The sequence below is a fragment of the Corvus moneduloides genome, chromosome 18, assembly GCF_009650955.1.
Source record: "Corvus moneduloides isolate bCorMon1 chromosome 18, bCorMon1.pri, whole genome shotgun sequence".
Taxonomy (NCBI): domain Eukaryota; kingdom Metazoa; phylum Chordata; class Aves; order Passeriformes; family Corvidae; genus Corvus; species Corvus moneduloides.
In genome coordinates this window covers 10137275-10156680 of record NC_045493.1, presented here as the reverse complement: position 1 = coordinate 10156680, position 19406 = coordinate 10137275, and the positions used below count along the sequence as shown (strand labels likewise).

The 19406-nt window shown below is 45.7% G+C and overlaps 1 protein-coding gene across 4 annotated transcripts in view; it reads left to right on the top strand.

The window, feature by feature from the left end:
- Positions 1-1067: 1067 nt before the first annotated feature.
- KIAA1671 (KIAA1671 ortholog) overlaps positions 1068-19406 on the top strand; it is a 65808-nt gene continuing 47469 nt past the window's right edge. For 2 of the 4 annotated variants that reach the window (XM_032127505.1, XM_032127509.1), the window contains exons 1-2: positions 14016-14122; positions 14690-14818. The gene's annotated coding sequence lies outside the window, so the exon portion shown is untranslated. Of the gene's footprint in view, positions 1186-8558; positions 8625-14015; positions 14123-14689; positions 14819-19406 lie in introns of those variants that run through there. The other 2 variants (XM_032127507.1, XM_032127508.1) reach the window with 2 other exon arrangements.

Here is a 19406-nt window from a genome sequence, read left to right as displayed (position 1 = left end):
CAAACATAGTTCAGCTATAGAATATATGGGCTTTGAAATTTACCAATGTTTACATAAACATACATCAACAAATTAATTTAGGTCCTTAAAGCTTGATAGTTTCAGGGTGTCCTTGACTAAGGGATGCAGCTGCTGCCTGTTCCACTGATTAGAATCATAGAATCACAGAACAGTTGTGGTGGGAAGGGCCCTCTGGAGATCATCCAGTCCAACCCCTCTGCCAAGGCAGGGTCACCTGAAGCAGGTGACAAAGGAATGCATCCAGGTGGGTTTGGAATGTGTCCAGAAAGGGAGACTCCACGCCCTCCCTGGGCAGCTGTCCCAGTGCTCTGCCATCCTCATGGAAAGAGGTTCTTCCTCAAGTTGAGGTGGAACTTTTTGTGCTTCAGTTTATTGCTCCTTTTCACCGGGCACCACTGAAAATAGTCTGGCACCATCCTCTTTGGCACAAGATTTGAGATGTTTGTATGGATTGATGAGGTTCTGTCTCAGCCTTCCCTTCTCCAGACTGACCAGGCCCAGCTCCCACAGTCTCTCCTCATCACAGAGATGCTCCAGATCCCTCATTATCCTTGTGGCCTCTGCTGGACCCTCTCCAGTAGCTCTTTTTTTTTTTTACTTGCACTTGTCCAGAACTGGACACAATAAGATAATCTTGACATATCCCACCTTTTCCAACACTACCCACACCCACCCCTTGTCCCTCGGGACGGAGGGGCCGGGACTCGAACCCGCGTCCCCCTCGGAGCAGGTGGAGCGGGGCGGAGCCAATCGCGAGCGCGCTGCGCGGGGGGAGCCCCGCCCACGGCCCGCACCGCGCGGTCACCATGGCAACAGCGGCGCTTCCCGCGGGGCCCCGCGGCCGCCGGGGCGAAGGGGCCGGACCGGCACCGGGGCGGGACATTCCCTCCTCCCGCCGCCTTCCCGCCGCCTTCCCGCAGCCCCTCGCTCCGGGGGAGCGCGGAGGGACGGCCCCCTGCCCGCCCCGCCCCGCCCCCCGGCCGTGCCCGGCCGCCGCTCGCCGCCGCCGCCGCCGCCTCCGCCGCCGCCGCCGCCTCCGCCGCCGCCGCCGCCGCCGCCGCGGGGGAAAGGCCGCTGCGCACCCAACTTCACTTCAAGCAACTTCCCCGGTGCGGCGGAGCCGGCGCCCGGTTTTGCCGAGGGAGCAGCCGGTGGTTTGGCTGGGTAAGTGCTGCTGGTGAGGCCACGGTGAGGGGCGAGGCGGCGGTGGGACAAAGGTGGACAGTGCTCGCTCACCCTTAGGGCCGGCATGGGAACCCCATCCCCGCTTCCCCGGGGGTGCCTCGGCCTCCTCCTCCGCGGCCCCGGGGAAACGGGGAGCGGGTCCCGTGCCGGCGGTGCTGTGGCTGCTCCCGCATGGCCCCTGGCCCTGGTGCCGGACCTCCTCGCTGCTTCTTTCTCACTGCGTCAGAGCCAAGGGCTCATGTCCTCGTGTGTTAGAAAGAGGGGAAAAACCCCCCTCGAAAAAACCCCGTTCTGTGGTTCTAATTCAGCGGTGTGAGGTGGGGAGGGGTTGTTAGGTGGGTTTTGGTGGATGGTGGTGTGCTGGTGGTTCTGAGGATTAGAGCGTAATTTTGTAATCCATGAGGGCTGCAATTATCTGTTCCTCGCTGGATTAGGGATGATAATGTGCTTGGAGGTCTTAAATGGACAAATAAAGATGTTCCCCCCTTCTCCCCCCTGGTTTACAGCCGGGCGACGGCTCCTTGGGCAGAGCAGGAGGGATTCAGGCATTGCCAAGAATGGAATGTGACTCTTTTATGCCTTGGATTTCAGGAAATATATTATCTGCTCGTTACAATTACTTTGAAGTGCCAGTTTAAAGTCATCACGCTGCTTCTTTTTAATTGAAGATGCACATAGCTTTGCTTGTTGGCATCGCGTGTATGTAGAAGCTCAGGATAGTTTGGCTCGGAAAGGATCTTAGAGCTCATCTCATTCCAACCCCCCTGCTAGGGGTATATATTTTTGTTTTGGAAGCACTTGGATGGCCAGATTTGTGTTGTTCTCGTGATATGCAGCTCGTTTGTTAATTTTTCCTCCTAACTCCAAATCCGAGCGGTTTGTATGTGCGTGGAGAGACGTGGAGTGCTGCTTCTGGGTGGAAATAGCTGGTCCAAAAGATCACGTGGAGGTCAGTTCCCTGAATTTGCACAGAGTTCTGCGCTCAGATTCGGGAGGGAGCAGCACCGGGATTCTGGACGGATGAAGCTAATCAGTGAAATCCCAGAATTTCCTGTGTGGTGCTGTTCGGAGTCGGGTGGAAAGCTTTGCCTTCCTGAGCCTGCCTACAGCATTGTTGCTGTTCTTGCCTTTCTCCTGTCTGGAGGTGGGAGATTAATCCCGTGGATTCAGGTATTGACTTGACTTCTATTTCTGTGGCGTAATCCCGGTGATTCTGATTTGTGTGTGGGCAATGGGATTAGGGGAAATCACACTTGGCAGATGGCAGAGCTCTTCTGTACCATTAGGAGATAGCCTAACCTTTGATTATACCTACATGTCTGGTAATAGAACTCAGAGTCTTTGGGGTTTGGTAATAGAATTCCATTCCAGATCCAGTATTGCTCATGATGAATTACCGGGATCACATTAAAGGAGCTGCAGCAAACAGAAATTGATGTTTTGTCCAAACTGGTGCTTTTCTCCAGGGTGGTAATTGCGGGCAATTTTCCCGTCTGCTGAGGGGTAAACTCTGTTTCCAGGGTAACTGGGAAGTTGTTCAGCTGCTTCTGAGGTACTTTTTGCCAGAGCTGAAGGTTGATGGCATTTTCTTTTCCTTGTCTCTCCTCCACAAACCAGAAGGATTTGCATCTTTCTAACGACCACATGAAAATGGGAGTTTTCTTTGTTTTCCTGTGACGTTGGCAGGGTGTGACGGGGAAGCAGACAGTGTGTGGCAGAAATGCTAATAAAGTTGCCTGGCAGCTTAATCCAGGTAAAGACTTTCTCAGAAAAAAAAAAAATCTTGCAAGAATTTACAAACTTTCCCCCGTTTTTTGGCTTTTTTGGGGTATTTTTTTTGGGTTAGGATTTTCTTCACTGTATGCTCTGCCTTTTCCAGTAAAAATTACCGGGGATATTTATTAGCAAGTAAAGCTCTAAAGCCTTTGTCCTTCAGAGTGGTTAAGGAGGTTGGAATCCTATTTAAATAAACCTCACAGCCTGTAATTCCCTTTTGATAGGTGTAGAGTTTATTGAAAATAGGTGTGTAAACTTCTCCTCTGGTTCAGACAATGCCCTGAGCTAATTCTAAGATCAATGTTCCTTTCCCAGTATATAGAAGACACAGACCCAAGTCACTCTGGAGTGTCACAGTATGGAAAGTCTGTAAAAGGAGGCAAAGTCTAGGACTGTTTCCAACTCAAATACTTTGGTTTGTCATTTTTTGCTGTCTCATTTTATATGTGGCAGTAAAGGACATGCACGGCCCCAGCCCCAGGGTTGTGCTCACGCTGCAGTTCTGGAGCTGCCACTCTCATGGCAGGAGAAAGGGCACAGTACCCATCTGTGCTCCTCCTCACCCAGCTCTGGACTGACGAGATAACCAGGGGTTCAGAAAATTTCCATGGCTGATGATGAAGCAGTTTTTCCCTCTGCCATACTGAGGCTTTGTGTAGCTGCAGGATATTTTTTTTTTTTAAATTCTGTTTTCAGCCATGTGCAGCACCATCACCTTGGGTGTTAACTGAGCCCCTTGTGTGTGCAGACTCCTCTGGCAGTGGCAATAGGCTTCCCCAAGTGCCTGATTTCTACCAAAGGAAAAAAAAAAAACAGTTACAACTTGGAAATAGATTTTATTGAAAGCAGGAATTTCAGACTTTGTGTTTCATAAGTTAACCAGCCCTTCCTGCCCTGTGTGCTCAAGGTGACATTCAGACCACATGTGAAAGAAGCAAGTCCTGACCAGCAGGTCCCAGGTGGACAGAGAGCTCAGGCATTCCCACTCCTGCGACTCTGCACAGCTCTGTGATTTCGCTTGGGTGTTGTCGTGGACTCTGCTCCATTCAGCACTTGTGTTTCTCTGGCTATTAGATAATTTTGAAACCAGTCCTGTCACCTGCCCTCTCTTTTGCACGTGTTTGGTTACTGTAGGGTAAAAGAGGAGCTCAGTCTCCGTGGTGTGCAATGTGTTGCTCTTCCCTCCCTGGTCCTTGCCCTGGGGTTACTCTGTGTTTGTTCGTTGCTCATGGAGCTTCCTCCCTTCTGGCAGGTTTTCCAAGTAACATGAGAATCAAATTGATATGATTTGTCTGTCCTTGAGCTTGTAAACAGAGATAAGAATACTTCCCACAGTCTTGAAAATTTTGGTGTAGTGCTGCTTGTGGGGAGTGCTGTGCCCATCAGGGACAGGACTCGCGATCCTGTCGGAGAGGATTTTCTTGAGCATGTCAGTTAGGGACACCTTACAGTTGTGACTTCTCCTGGCTGCTGTGTGTTTAAAAATTATACTGGTTTCTTATTGGGAAGTTTCATAGATCAAGATAGTTCTTTAAGCTATGGTGTGTTTTCTCGAATTGACACTCCAAAGAAGTTGGTAACTTGGCACTGTTCGCTATCCAGGGGAAGTGTCCTTTGGCACATGCATTGGTCATGCTGACTCGTGTGCTGGGTAGTTAGTGAAAAATTTGACTAGTAAAAGGGTGTGTCTAAATGCAGATTGGAGTGTTCTGCATCCATTTATGTGTAATGTCACTGTTCTTTCCTGATTTTCAAGCTGTTTCTTTTAGTGGGACATTTTCTTGCATGAGTTGGAAGTCTTTCACTTCCCTAGCTGGCTAAATGTACATGATGCTGTTGGTCATAGGGAGGTTTGCAGTGCTGCAGCTTTTCTGCTCGTTGATTTTATAAATTTATTTCTTCGGGCGGGTGCAGCTTGTTCAATTCTCAAGTAGTAGGCAGCATTTGGGGAGGAAGGAACCATTCCAGTGAATCCTTTACGGAGCCATTCACAGAGCAGGAGATGCTGCTATGTGCCATGGGCTGCTTGGAAAAGTGAGACTGAAATAAATGCTTAATCCTGCAAGCCCAGGCATGAGGCTTGTGGTGATGCTGTGAGCCCAGTCTGTATCACTGGTTTGTGTTTGGTGCACAGGGCTGACTGGAACCTGGGAATGTTGCAATGTTTTTAGTTTTGTGTGTAGGAATCGCCCAAAGACATTGTAGGGCAAAAGCCATAGACTTTTTGCTTTTGCTTCAGAAATCTCTTTAAATGATGAGTCCCTGGTTGTGGAAGTAGCCTTTGTAGTGTAAACCACTGCGTGGTTGTCTTGAGCTCGCAGCCAAAGAGACCGGAATAATAGCGTTGGGAGAGCTGTGGAATTCTCTCCACAGCAACCAGTCTTGAATCCTAATCATGTTCCTTGGAGGGACCACAGCCTGGTAGGTTTAACAGCTTAACTAGAAGACTTCATGCTTGACAAACTCGAGATGCACCTGCCCTAGGCAGCTGGATGTGCAGACTTTTCCTAAAAATGTCCAGGAATTGGCTGTTGAGTTGCCTGGATATGTGCTTCCAGTGAGATCTGTGATTCCAAGGAGATGCTCTGTTTGCTGGATTAGAAGTGAAGTTGGTTCTCTGTTCTCTTGTCCTTCATTGACTCTCAGTGAGATTGAAGGACATACACGAACTTCTGAACTCTCAGGCCATTCTTTTCAAGCTGTGTTCCAGGAATAATTCAAAAATTAACGAGTAACAAATCCAGAGCAAGTCAGTTGCTCTTTGCCTTGAGAGGGCTTCTGTGGGTGAAGAGGACTTTCCATGTCTTGGGTTCTGTTAACTGGCAGGAAAACCAAATTCTTATGAAAACCTGGATATTGAGTGTTGCCAAAACACACTATATTTAGTGTGGTGGCTGTTTTATCTATTTGCAGCTATTGCTTAAAAAAACCCCCAATGCTTCCCTTTTATTCTCATGATTGGTATGACCTGAGCACCTGATCACAAAAGGATATTTAAGTCTACTGGGTGATGATTTTCCTCAGGCCTAGGCATAAAGAATTCAGACTCTTAAAATTAAGCTGTTTCTGGGCACATACTTTATCTTTAGATTCCTTTCTCAAATGAAGGAGATGTATTTTCTTGGTTCTCGCTGTCTGTGGTTTGTTCTGGGAACATGTAATGCTGGAACTTTGCAAACAAAGAAGCTTTCAAACAGCTTGGGGATATTTTTCAGTGCATCTATATAAATAGGAGATCATTAATACATATTTTTGCTGTTCCTGAATGCCTTACACTTACGTTGAGACAATGGGAATTGAGTTTTCTTTTTATGCTCTTCATCTCTACAAAACACGCTTGAGGAGAGGAAATGAATGTTTTCTGAGGGTTGTGTGATTGTGGTGATGCAGTTTGAGCAGTCCAGGGCACAGAGGGTTATTATCCAAAACACTGCTTGTTTGTGGTTGAGTCATGTCCAATGAGCACACACTTAAACGCTGGGGGTGGGGGATCTGGACTCCTCTAAAGCCACTTACAGAGCTGTTCATTAAAAGTTCTAACCAGAATTAAGTGCCAAAACTTCAGTTTTGGCCTAGAGTAAAGCTGCTGCTTGCCTGAAAGGAGATAGTGTTGGTCTTGCAGCAGTGTGAGAACTGAAAGCTTCTTACTATTGTAGTAATTACGAGTCAGGATGGTCATTAGGCTGGTGTAACGAGCAGAAAAAAATAATTCAGTTGCCGGAGGTTTGGTATCTCCCCAGTTTTCACTTGGAGGGAAGAAGCGTGTGCGCTCCAGCAGCTCTTCCAAAGAGAGATGCTGCAGCACGGGCAGCTTTGGAGTAAGGCTTGTCTTACTGTACACAATTAGATGAGCTTTAATGTGGGCAGGGAGGAGATCTGAGGCTTGTTTCCAGGTCAAAACACCCCTTTCATTTGGTTGGGGGCTGGGAATCGCCGGGAGCCGAGTGGGCTGCTAACTCCAGCTCCGGGCTTGACCCAGTTCCTGTATGGAGCTCCGGGAAGTGCCTGTGCTCCAAACGGGCAACTCCAGCTCTGCTGCAGGATGCTGAGGAGATGGATGGCAAAGAGAGAAGAAAAAGAAGTTAGCTGCATTTTGTTGTTTGAATCTGAACTACATGGGTTTAGTGCATTGGGGAGGAGGAGAGGAAGTGAAGATGCTCAAGCTGTGCTTTGTTAGTTTGTCTTTGGTTCTGGTAGTTACGAACCATTTTAGCCTTTGTAGTTTCCAGGGGTAGGAAGCTGCCAGTGTTTTAGTGAAGTGCATGAAAATAGGAGGATTTGTGTGTGCTTTTAGTGCTGCAACATTGTTGCCATACACAGCGGCCTCTTCTGTTTATATTTTCATAGTGACTGTTTTTGTAATCACAGTATTGGTTAAATATGTGCTTTCAATGCCTTTCAACAAGTGATGTTAATAAATGTCAAGTTCTAAAACTGGTTATTCCTGCTGTCATAAAATGAGGATGATCGTTATTTTACAGTGTTGGTGAGACTTTGAAAGGCACAAACAGGAGCGGAATTTGAAGTTTGTCTTTATTCTGCTCTTTTAATGAGCTCAGCCTTCAGCCCGTGCTTGGCCTGGCTGTCTCAGTGCAGCCCTAGCACGGGCGGCTCCTCGCAGGGAGGGAGTTGTGCCAACATTTAGGAGGGATGTTTATCTGCTGGGAGTATGTTCAACCATACAAGGCTTTCGATGGACAAAGCTGCCTCATCCATAACGAGCCCAGCAAAGCCAGGACGTGTTTTAAACAGAGTTGGAATTTCTGGTCACTGTAACTGTTTGATATTTCATGAGAACACTGGGAATTCTTCATTGACCCAAACGAGCACAACAGGCCTTTCTGCTGAAGCTGAGCAGCACGGCTGGCTTGCTCCCTAACTGGGGGACCTTACAGAAATGTCACTGTTGTTATTGTTGTCAAACAGTGTCTTACTGTATTGGCACTACTGAATGTCAAATATTAGTGTAATCTGCCATCAGAATGTTTTCAGCAGCATGATGGTTGCAGAGCTATCTAAATACGATCCTGTTCCTGCTGTAAACATGATGCAGTGTCGGTTTTTTGCATGTTTGAGCCTGCAGTAACAGTTATGTCCAAGAGAAGCTGTGGCTGCCCCATCCCTGGAGCTGTTCAAGGCTAGGTTGGACAGGGCTTGGAGCTACCTGGTTTGTGGAAGTTGTCCCTGCCCATGGCAGGGGGTGGAATGAGTTGAGCTTTAAGGTCCCTTCCAGCCCTTCTGTGATTCTATAATAGATATCTTCATTTAGCCAAGTAGTATTAAATATTTCTAAAACATTTGGATCTATGTATCACATTTCTTACAAGTCATCATAATGTTCAGTTAATGTTCTTCACAAAATTAATATTTTAAAAAATAATTAAATCACTGCAGCCGCTGTGGCTGCTGCCTGCGAAGGAGAGATTAAATAAATCACTCTGATTACAGCAGAGCCTCCAGTACAACTTTAGGTCTTTGTGTCTCTCCTAAGTACAGTTTTAGTCCTATTCCTGTGTGGATGTGCAGGCTGCTGGAGAGGTGTCTGACCTGCTCTCACTTGACAGGACAATGATGTTTCCTTGACTCCTTCCTCAACTGGATGAATCACAGCACCCATTGGAAACGCTCATCAATAGTTACAGGTCAGCATTTCAAGAAGGTCAGGGAGGCTGCTTTCTGCCTCGTGAGCATTATGCTAATTCAGTCGTTAAACATATTGGAATTGTGCTTCCTTTTGCTTCTGCAGTGCTTGCAGATTCCATGGGATCCTTTTCCCTGCGCTCTCGCTCTCGGGGCACAGAGGGTTAGTTTTGGACAGGGAGAGGTTTTCTTGTAGCCTGTGTTGTCACATGCAGGAAATGTCTGTAGGTCTCAGTCTGAATCTGTTCTTCATGTGAAATATTTGCTTAAATAGTGTCACTGTCATGTTGGTGCTTATGCATAAGGAGGAAATCTAAGGAGATGATGGAGAGGCTGAAGGCTTAGGATGAAATACATATTTTCCTATCCCAAAGGCACTTTATTGAAGCACATTTGTAACTTAGGCCCCAGTGACACCTCTGACAAACAACACTGAGCCTTTTCTCTCTTATTTGCTCTTAAATACTGGAATGTGTTTTAGTATTGCTTCCACATCAGCACGTGCAGACTCTTCAGAGATTATTTGTGCTGCGTGTGTGTGATACATGTGTAAAGAAATGATCACACAGAGTGTTGTCTTTGTTGATATGGGACTGTTGCACACCATGTAGAATGCAGTTAATCTGGAATCCAGGTTTTTTGTACTGTAGATTTATGGCTGGTTAAGATGGTGTTTTCACAAGCTTGGCTCTGTAGGGAGCAGGTTAGTATATTTTTCAGATTGTCCCCAAAATTCTTGTTTCAGTTCCATTGAATTTATTTTATTTTTGATTTAACAGCTTTTCCCACTCTAAAAATGCTGAAAACAGTAACTTTAAGGTTAAAGCTTTTGCCATCTTTGTTCACCTTGACTCTAGAAATGGTTGTGCTCTTGTGTCTGTCATGTCCTGTCTAATAACCCTGGAAAGCTGGATTTGAACTGAGCTCCCAGAGCCCGAGATTGTAGCTGCTCACAGAGAGAGTCAGCACCACAACTTGTCTGCAAACAGTGCCCGTGGCTGATCCAATGGCTCTGCTCCTGCTCACATCTGGACAGAAGGCTGGAGTGAAAAACTTGTTAAGGCATGAGTGTATATTTTAAGATATATAATTAACAGAAGGTTGTTTATAACTGTTTAACCAATATTGGCTCTAAACCAATGTGCAAGACAGTGTTTGTAGTAGGCTGGAGTGGCTTTTATTAGACTTCAGAATCTGTGGCGTTTATCACTTTGCTGCAGAGCCACACGCTGCCTGAGCACTGGGCAGGTTTGGTCAGGCAGAGCTCTTCCATCCTGTCTGTCTGCTTTTTGTTCATCCTGATTTTTGAACACTTTGGCTCTTGAACCTGATGACTTTGGGGAGGAGAACTCATCAGGCTGACCGGGGCAGTTCCTGGGCAGAGTTTGTGTCTGGTAGTTCACATGGACCTTTTGTCCGTGGTTTGCTGGTTGATTCATATGTGGTGAAACAAAACGAAAAAATTGCCCAATCTTTTTCACTGAGCGGGTGTCTCCTGTTGGCTCATCAAGTTCAAAGCTACAGATTACTGGAAAATGAAAAGACATTTGATTTTGTGCCTAAGTCGCTTCTGAAGCATCCTGTACCAGCTGCTGTGTCATGAAAGATGTTTGGACGTGTGGATCTTTAATTTCCAACTTTGCCATTTCACATTCAGTTGCTTGGATTGGCATGGCTCCTGTTCTGTAACTGATTTGGCTCAGGTGGGATTCCCCCTGCAGAAATTCTGGATGCAGTGCCAGTTATCTGTTTTTATGACAGCTTTATGCCACCCTTTGAACTTGCAGATCTGTAACAAAAAGGTCAGCGAGGGAGTTGGCTAAGCAGATTGCTCAGTAGCTGCAGGACTTGCTGTGCCTCTTGAGGCTGGTGAACGTCTCATGCCTTCCAGAGTGTTAACAGTGATCATGGTGGGATCAGTTGGTTGTGCTTCACTGTGTGGCTTTGTGGGGACAGGCATGAGGTGGGGAGCTGGGAGAACTCGGTATAGCCTGGTTTTCTTTTGAGTCAGATTTAAGTCAAAGGATCCTTCTTTGTAATAAATTCAGAAAGGTGTTTCTAAATTCACTGTGAGATCATTCTCAGGTTACTAAATCCCTTCCTGGGATATACCCAGAGAAACTGGGATCAGGTGCCAGGGCTGCTGTAATTGTGGTGTGAGTGTGGCTCGGTGGGGGCAATTTGAGGGAAGGTTCTTGGTCTGGCTGCTCATGGGCAAGTGAGTGCTCGTGCTGAGGCGCTCAGGTCTGGATGAACTGGTGAGGACAAACCTGTGATCTTCCATTCCTCCTCGTTTTTGTGAGCTGCAAATACACCTGTGTCAGCTGTTCATTATTATCCTGCCTTAAAATGTTGGTGGTCTCTACATTGGAGCGTGAGTTTCAAGTGCTTTTATGTTACTCTTCTGTCTTCATTTTGATGTGTTAAAGTGCCTCTCTGGTCTCTGTGCTTAAAACTTCCCAGAAAGTAAAAAAGTCCCCGGGGTTCACTTGTGGTTAAAAATGCTCTTCTGTGCCAAAGCTGTGAGTGTGGTTTGAGCAGCCCCTGGGGTTCCCTGGGCCTCCCTGTCCCTGTGCTGGATGTGGGGATGTTCCACACGAGTGTTTGTGCACATCCAGGTGCTCCCAGGTTCCCGGTGCCACCATTTGGGTTTCGGAGCTGGTTTTTCCTGCTTCAGCTATTTCTTTTTCTTTCACCCCCCTCAATAAATACGTTAATGTTTTTAGTGCCTGAACTGTTGTCTTTCAATTAATAGACATTTTTTCCCTTTCTGTGCTTTCTCAAGCATGTAGGGAGGTGGAGGGGATTGTTTAGTGCTCATAAAGCTTCTAGATAGTGTACGTGTTATCAATAATTCATTCCAGGCCTTGATTTTGCTGAATAATGTTGTGTTTCTGAAGAACAAGGTAGTGTACAATGCTTGTGCAGGCTTGTTGCTGTCAGAGTTCCTGGCTTAAACATCCTTTTGTTCAGAAACGGGGAGAAATGCAGCGTCACTGCTCTGACTCCTCAGAGTCACACGCGACCCTCTGAGCTCTGTTCCGTTCGTGGGGCTTTGGGGGAAGAGGAAGCTCCTTTGTGGGTTGCTGATAACAATGACCTGCTCACAGGTAACCAGAGGAACACGTGTACAAGCTGGCAATACCCAGCCAGTGGTTCTGAGGTGGGCATTTGCATTTAAGTGGGGAAAAAACCCTATTTCCTGCATATGTGAAAAGCCAGATGTCCCCACTGAAGGAAAAAGAGGAGCCTTATCATCAAGGCAGCGGCAGTAGCTCCTCTGGCACAACGTCAGACATTGTTGACAGAGCAGGTTTTTTCTGGGTGTGCAGCTCAGGGCAGTTTATGGATGCCTGGCAGGAGGCAGCACCGTATCCTACTCGAGTTAATGCTGGGTTCAGTACACAAGGAAGAGATCAAAGAGCTGTTGGAACATTGGGAACAACCTGAGAGGCAAAAAGATTCATGTCTCAGTATGTCAGTGTGTTGTAGAACAAAGGGATGACATAAGGGATTTTGGCCAAGGGAATGATAAACGCCACCAAGTATTTGGCTTTTATAACAATATTTTATTTGACTCAGAATAGATCCACTCATCTCTCCTTAGTCCAATGCTTTTTTCACTATTTATGAAACGGGAGTGGAAATTGTAAATCTGAGGGTCATGTCCATTTGATCTGAATGATTTTAATGGCTCCATCAGTATCCTGAAAGGCATAACTGGAGTAAAATTAATCCAGTTTAATACTGTTAATAATTTTCTTGTTCAAAGTTGGATCATCTTTTCTGTGTAGCACTTGAATTGCTGCTGTAGAGCTGGGGGAGGAGGTGCTGCCTGGGAGACGGAGTTGTGTTGTTTATTAGTGCCAGCTCTGCCAGTCTCTTGTCACAGTGCTTGTCTCTTGCAGCAGTACCAGGGAGATATCCTTATCTCCAGCTGGGTACTGCCGTGCTGCGGCTTTGCTGGCTTGATCTTCAGGGCAGAGGTTGCTACGATTCAGAGGAGCAGGCTTTGAAATTGTTCATTTGTTCACGGAACAGAATAATCTGTTCCTGGGAACCACCTGGTCCAACCCCCTGTTTATCAGTGTCTTTCTCCCATGAAGCTGCAGTTTGTTTCTAGAGCACTGCCTGGTACAAGTATTTTGGGCTCAAGTGTAGTTGCTTGTTGACTGAGCTTGACTACGTGCTTATGCTCTGACTAATCAAATATCTGAAAGGTGGAATGATGGACTGAATGGAGAAATTGCTGTGACGCGGTATTGGCTGTCTGTTTTGACAGAAAATGTGTCATTAGCAGCCAAATCGAAAGCTGTTGAACACTGAGCTTTTTGCATATGATTTTTTAAGATCGCAAGTGGAAAATCAGTCATCAGAGAAGACATCGGATGGCAGAGCTGTGAGAGCTGAAGCAGTACACAAATATTCGTATTGAGAACGTGCAGTGACAGTTTTCCCCAGATCGCCCAGAGAGGTTGTGGAGTCTCCCTCACTGGAGTTATTCCAGAACCGTTGCCATGTGCTCTGGGATGACCCTGCTTGAGCAGGAAGATGGGACCAGTTGACCCTCTGTAGTCCCTTCCAGCCTGAGCCAGTCTGTGATCCTGTGATTTCTTTTTGTCCAGGTGAAAGCTTAGGAGCAGCATAATCTATTGCAGCATCTCTGCTCTGAGTATTTTATCAGTAGCTGCCACGTGTTCTTTGTGAATGAGTCTTTGCTGGCGACTGTGCAGCTTCCGAAGGTGTCCGTCAGGACAAGTACAGGTATAAAAATAATGCACTGTAAACCTGCTTTCTTGTTTTTGCAGAAGCAAAGGAATGTTAATTCTTAGCCCTCGAATACACGTGTTAGTCACCATAGCTATATATACACATATATAATTTTTAATGTCACGATTTTGGTCTTCTATGCCATCGCTCTGTTTCCTTTGTCCTTCAGTTTTATGGGTTCAGATTTTCTCCAGATGGTTAAACTGTTGAAGTGATCTCTGTGTGTTCAAGGTTGTGCTCCAAGGCCAGTAGCCTCAAGTTTTCGGAAAGTCTGGATGAAACCACTTTTTTTTCTCTCCATATGGCAATACCTTAATTAATTTTTCAACACTCAGATGAATGTATAAAGGCTCAGCATTTATAAATTCGTCCTGGTGCCCCCATGTCAATCACAGAACAGCTCAAGCTGCTTGTACTTTCTGAAGGTGGTTTACTGTGCCAGGCCACAAATGCATTTTCCAGCACTGGAAATCCTGTTAGAATTTGAGGAGGCAGATCAGAGGATTAGAGGCTTTGTCCTTCTGACACAAAAGCACCTGCTGTGCATGAAGGCAAGCAGGAAATGTCTTCTCACCTCATTCTATTTCTGTGTTACAGTGACCTTCGGAGGCTGGGTTTGTGTGAAAAGATCCGTCCCCCGCATTCCTGCCTGGGGGCACAGGGCCATGGGTCAGCTTTATTTCTGAAGGCTTCAAAGTGCTGTGGAGGCACTTGCCTATTTTTGTAACAAGTAGGTGGATTTTTTCAATAAACCAAAGCCCACGGATCTGCTTCACTCGATCCTTTGACTTGAATTCCTCAGCAGGTCAGCCGAGCCCCATCTCCCACGGGAGTGCTGCACCTCCTGCGCTTCACATGAGCTTTGGTGTCCCCACACTGGCTGCCAGCCCTGTACTGCTGGGCTATTTTAACTGCACCTTTGCTCATCAGGGAGTTCCAATGTCAGTGTCCAAGTAGCTTCCACCACTGTTTCGGGAGAAAATGGTCCCAATTATATCATTGCTGCTTTTAAAGCATTTGCAGCAGCTGGTGGCTCTAAAAGCAGCGAGTAAAACAAAACCCAGTGGTGATATCCACGTCCTGTCAGCTCTGAGATCAGACAGTTGTCCTTCGTCTTCCCTTGCTGCCAAGAGGACAAGAAATATGCACAGTTACAGTAAATATTTCCAGGTGTGGGTGGTCTCTAAGCTCCTTTTACTGCTGAAACATGGTACCGAGCGTGGTATTGTGTAGGGGAGTATCAAATGGAAGAATGCCAAAGTTGTTTTTCAATCCCATATTTCTGTCTGTGCTGCAGCTGGCTCATCCATCTCCTTACACTCCTTCAGCTGTGTCCATGGTGTGCCTGCCAAATGAGAGCATTCCCACTCAAAGCTGGAGCCTCTGGAGAAACACAGCCCTGCCTCAGTTCTGGGGGCTTTGGAAGGTACTGCCTGCTTGGGGTCAGAGGGATCAGTAGCTGCTTGATGTATTTCTGAAACAATAATGAGCCAAATTGGACCTTTTTAAAGCAAGGTCATGGAGATCATACACTCAAAGGACATATAAATAAATTAGCTTTTGATTAATTCCATCGTATTCATGATGTATAGCATAAGATACGAAAAAGACACAGACAGGGATTTAACTCATTCCTTCAGAATCTGTGAAGAAAATCTTAACTCTAACCGAAATTTATTTTAAATACAGTTAAAAGTGAAGTTAAGCTTCCTTCAACAAGACCACCATGTTACAATTAACCAGAGGAATGATGATTCTGAAAAGGTTTGAGGAGAAATTTACTACATGGCAAATTCAAGTACCCACCCTCTGCTGGGTCCGGGACGTGACCCCATTGACCTTTGGGAGCTGCAGATAGAATAAAGTCCTCCCTGAAACAACCAAATATCTTCCTGGAATAGCCTTAATTTGACTTCTTTTTCTTTTTTCAGTTCCATACTCAGTTTTTCTTGCTTGTAGCCAAACCTGATCTTTAATGTTTCATCTGGCACGCAGTGCAGTTTTTTCTGGAATGTCTTTTTTTCCTGCTAAACTTCATGGGGAGGTTATTTGCAGGTCTTGTTTTGTGGTTTAAAAGCATTTGCAAGGAGGGAACCTAAAAGAACATTAGCAGGAGTTGAAACTGACCACAAAAGCAAAGATTTGATGAGAGAAGCAAACAGAACAGCACTTTGAGGCCTGCTGGGAATACCCACCTGCTGCCCAAACAGACTTTTAGCCTCTCTTCAGCCTATCCCATAATTCATGTTGTTCTTCAGAATGTCATCCTCAGCTGGCAGAAATCAGGGTTTTGCTTTTATTCCCTATTTCAACTGCCAAAAGAATTGGACTTTCTGAAAATACCCACCCACTAATGAGCTGGGTGGAATCCCTCATGTGGAATGCTGGAAGTAAAAGGTGATTCACACAGGAGGGTGAGGATATGTAGCTTCTGGTACCAAAAAAATGGTGATTCATCAACATTTAATGTAATTTTCCTTTGGTTGGGGTTTTTTTCTACCTGAGATTCAAGAAACTTTCAAAACAAAGTAGGCCTTCTGTGAAACTGGGAAAGGAGAAGAGTTACCTGTGAAACTGTCAATGAGAGGGTTGGGGAGAAGGAAATTGTGGGAGATTGGGGTGTAATGAGGCAGTTGTGCAGTCAGAGGAAATGCCGAGCGTGCTCTGGCAGTCCCTGTGCTCTTGAGGGATCTCTTGAGTAGAACAGGATGGACAAAGAGGAACATCCCCAACCAAGAGCTGGCTTGGATGAAGCTGATCTTGACAGAAAAGGAGTTGGCCTGAATTGTTTGTAGAACAGTGGTCATTGCTCCCAAAACCCAGTGCAGAAATTTTTGGAGCTGAATACCCAAAAAATGGGTAGTTGGTAATAAATCTATGGTTGCAAACTGGACCTGTCTAAAGGATGATATTCTGAAACTGTTTTCTAGAAATAACTGGAGCAATCTGCCCCTTTTGTACATTAATCCTGTTGGGTTACATTTTGTGTGTGACAGACATTGTTATGAAAATAGCAAGGACTGGCAGCTGTGGAAGCCGATTATTACATGTAATTTTTTCCCCAAATCATTCTCTCCAGACACATCTCTGTCTCATAAATTCAAGGAAATTTGGAGGATGACTCCCTGTGCCCCACAGCCATCACGATGCATTCTGCCCTGGTTACACACAGGAGCATTTTGCTGTTGAATCCTATTCTACCATAAATTAATCACAGACTCACAGACTGGTTTGTGTTGGGAGGGACCTTAAAGCTCCTCCAGTGCCACCCTTGCCATGGGCAGGGATACCTTCCACTGTCCCAGGGTGCTCCAAGCCCCGTCCAACCTGGCCTTGGACACTTCCAGGGATGGGGCAGCCACAGCTTCTCTGGGCACCCTGTGCCAGGGCCTCCCCACCCTCACGGTGTTTTCCTGAATCTCTGTCTCAGCTGATTGTCCTGCTACATCAGGAATGTGATCTTAAATTCATGACCATTACATGGACACACCAGTGTATTTAACATTGAATTTTCGCTTTAATAAATAAATGTTAAGGCCTCTGTGGGGCCAGTTTGAATTACTGAAGCTGCTGCTCTGTAACTTGTTACCATTTTAACTGCCCAGTCTTTGCAGCATGGAGAGCAAAATACAAGGTGTAAAGTTTTCATTGTGGTACCGAGATGGCAGCACTTAATGGAAAGGGTGGTTGAAAATATTGCAGTTCTTTAGTCTTTATTGCAGCTGCATGGGGGTGAAGTTCTGGCAGGTGATGATTGTTATGCAATTGTGCTGGCAGGAGCAATTAGAGATTTACAAGTGCTTGTAAATGCTGCTATTTATAGGATGGACACTTTATTTAACGAAATGCTAATCTTTTCTGCAGTGGGAGGAAATGTCAGAGTGGAGTCTTTCATCCTTGGGATGGGAGTGGACTGCAATGTCCAAAAGAACAGCACTTAGGTTTTTTTGTAAAAGAAAAGACCTAGAGGTTTCCAAGAGACTTGGACATGGGAAATGGAGGAAAGATATTCTGAACTTTGCAATACTTTGGAATTTTAATATTAATGATCTGTGGAGCTTCGCAGATCTATCTGGCTTGTGAGATTTGGAATATGTAGTTTTAATTCTCAACCTTCTAGTTTTCGTTATGGAAAAGCAGAACTGAGTTTCTCACTGTGAATCTGGGAAAAGATAATTTAAATGCATTTTATTAGCTGTTTTTACTTTGTGAATAAACTTGTCCTGGGAAATTAAAAGTCAGAGCCATTGTGGAAGTATTTTTGTTAATCTTTCCCCTTTAAGAGACCCTGAATGTCCTTTTAAGTACAACTGATGGATTCAATTCAGTGAATGATGATGTGAATCAGGCTTAAACCCAAAAATAGAAAAAGCCTGCTTTTTACTGAATTAGTTTCATGATCTACTTGGTTATGAAAGTTTCAGAATAGGTGGGGTGGTTTTTTTTCTTCTTTGTGTTATTTTGGTTGTGCTGTAGTAAGTCGCGTTCTTGTCAGCACTCACACTCGTACGTGCACAGTAAGTGATAGGATCTGCTCTGTTAATTCTTATTTAATCCAATCACAGCACCTCTCCAAGTGCAGGAAGCAGCAGAAGGAGGATTTCTTGGGAGAACGGACAGGGATTGCTGCAGACTGACCCCAGTGTTCGGTCAGTGAGGACAGGAAGGAGAAAGGAGAGAAGTGTTTGTAAAGATTGAATCATTTAAGACAGGGGGGCAACCTTTTGTAGGAGGGATGAAATAAATCTTGGTTTATGGTCATCTGCTCCCAGTAGCTCCTGTGGCTGCTTGTGCCAGGGAAAAGCTGCAGGCCAGGGGAATGTATAGAATCATGGAATCCCAGACTGGCTTGGGTTGGAAGAATCCGTAGAGATCATCCAGTCCCAACCTCCCAACCACAGTCATGGACAAAGCCATGTTTTCAGGAGCTGCTGATACATGTAGTTATACAAACTTTTTCCTCTATTTGCACAATAAGGGAGTAATTTTTTTATACTGGAAGCAGATTTGCAGATAAAGTTGTATATAAAAAAGAAAAACTTTGTGTTTATTTGGTGATTTTCTATGGAGTATTTTTAGTGGGTATTCGCTGCTGGAGCCGGGCTTTCTGCTTGATTTCCATGTCATAAACATGGTTTTGGTTTTTGTTTGTTTGGGTTTTTTAATAGCAGAGAGATTTTCTTTGTGGAATTTTTATGCTTTCCACCCTTAGAGAAGACAGATGGACTTGTTTATCTGCTGCGAGGTTCAGGGCCAGATTATAGATGATTTTGCTTTGTGTCATTTGGAACGTTCTTGTTTCTGAGCGGGGAAGTTGGCAATAGTCACGTGATTCACGGTGGAAAAATTATCTGCAGGCTGTTGCCTTAATAGGCTTAAAGGAATTAGCAGTGATGTAAATAATAGTTGTGTGTGTGGTGGGTGGGCAAGTGCCAAAGCGAGGGTGTGTTTGGGGTGAAGCCCTTCCCGAATGATTTTCTGCAAAAATAACCCTGCAAAGTGAATAATCCATTTTGATTTCTTATGAGCAATGTTAACAATCTTTGTAATGATGGATCTTTTAATTAAAAATGCAAGCAACACCTGAGGGCATTAAGATTTGAAGGGGCCTGGAGCGGTGTTTGTGTGTGCATCTCTGTGACACCCTGTGGTGGCTCAGCTTGGCCCAGGAAAAATCCCAGTCGCAGGTGTTTGGAAGCTGAGGAAGAAGAGCAGCAGGGAAGAGCCAGGTCTTCGTGTGCCAGCCTTTCTGATAAAAGCAGGAGGATGTCAAGAGACACTTCAGTACCATTTATAATTTCATTTGTGTGCAGAATGCATCCACCACAGCTGAGGGGAGCATGGGCACTGCTTGGGGGGCGTGGAGAGAAACAGTGCCCACAGCTGGGGACAAGGTGCCCACAACTGGGGACAAAGTGCCCACAGCTGGGGACAAAGTGGTTTGAGGGCTCTGTCACACGGGATGGGGGTGCAGGGGCAGCACGGGCAGCTCGGCTGACTGTCCCTGGGCAGAG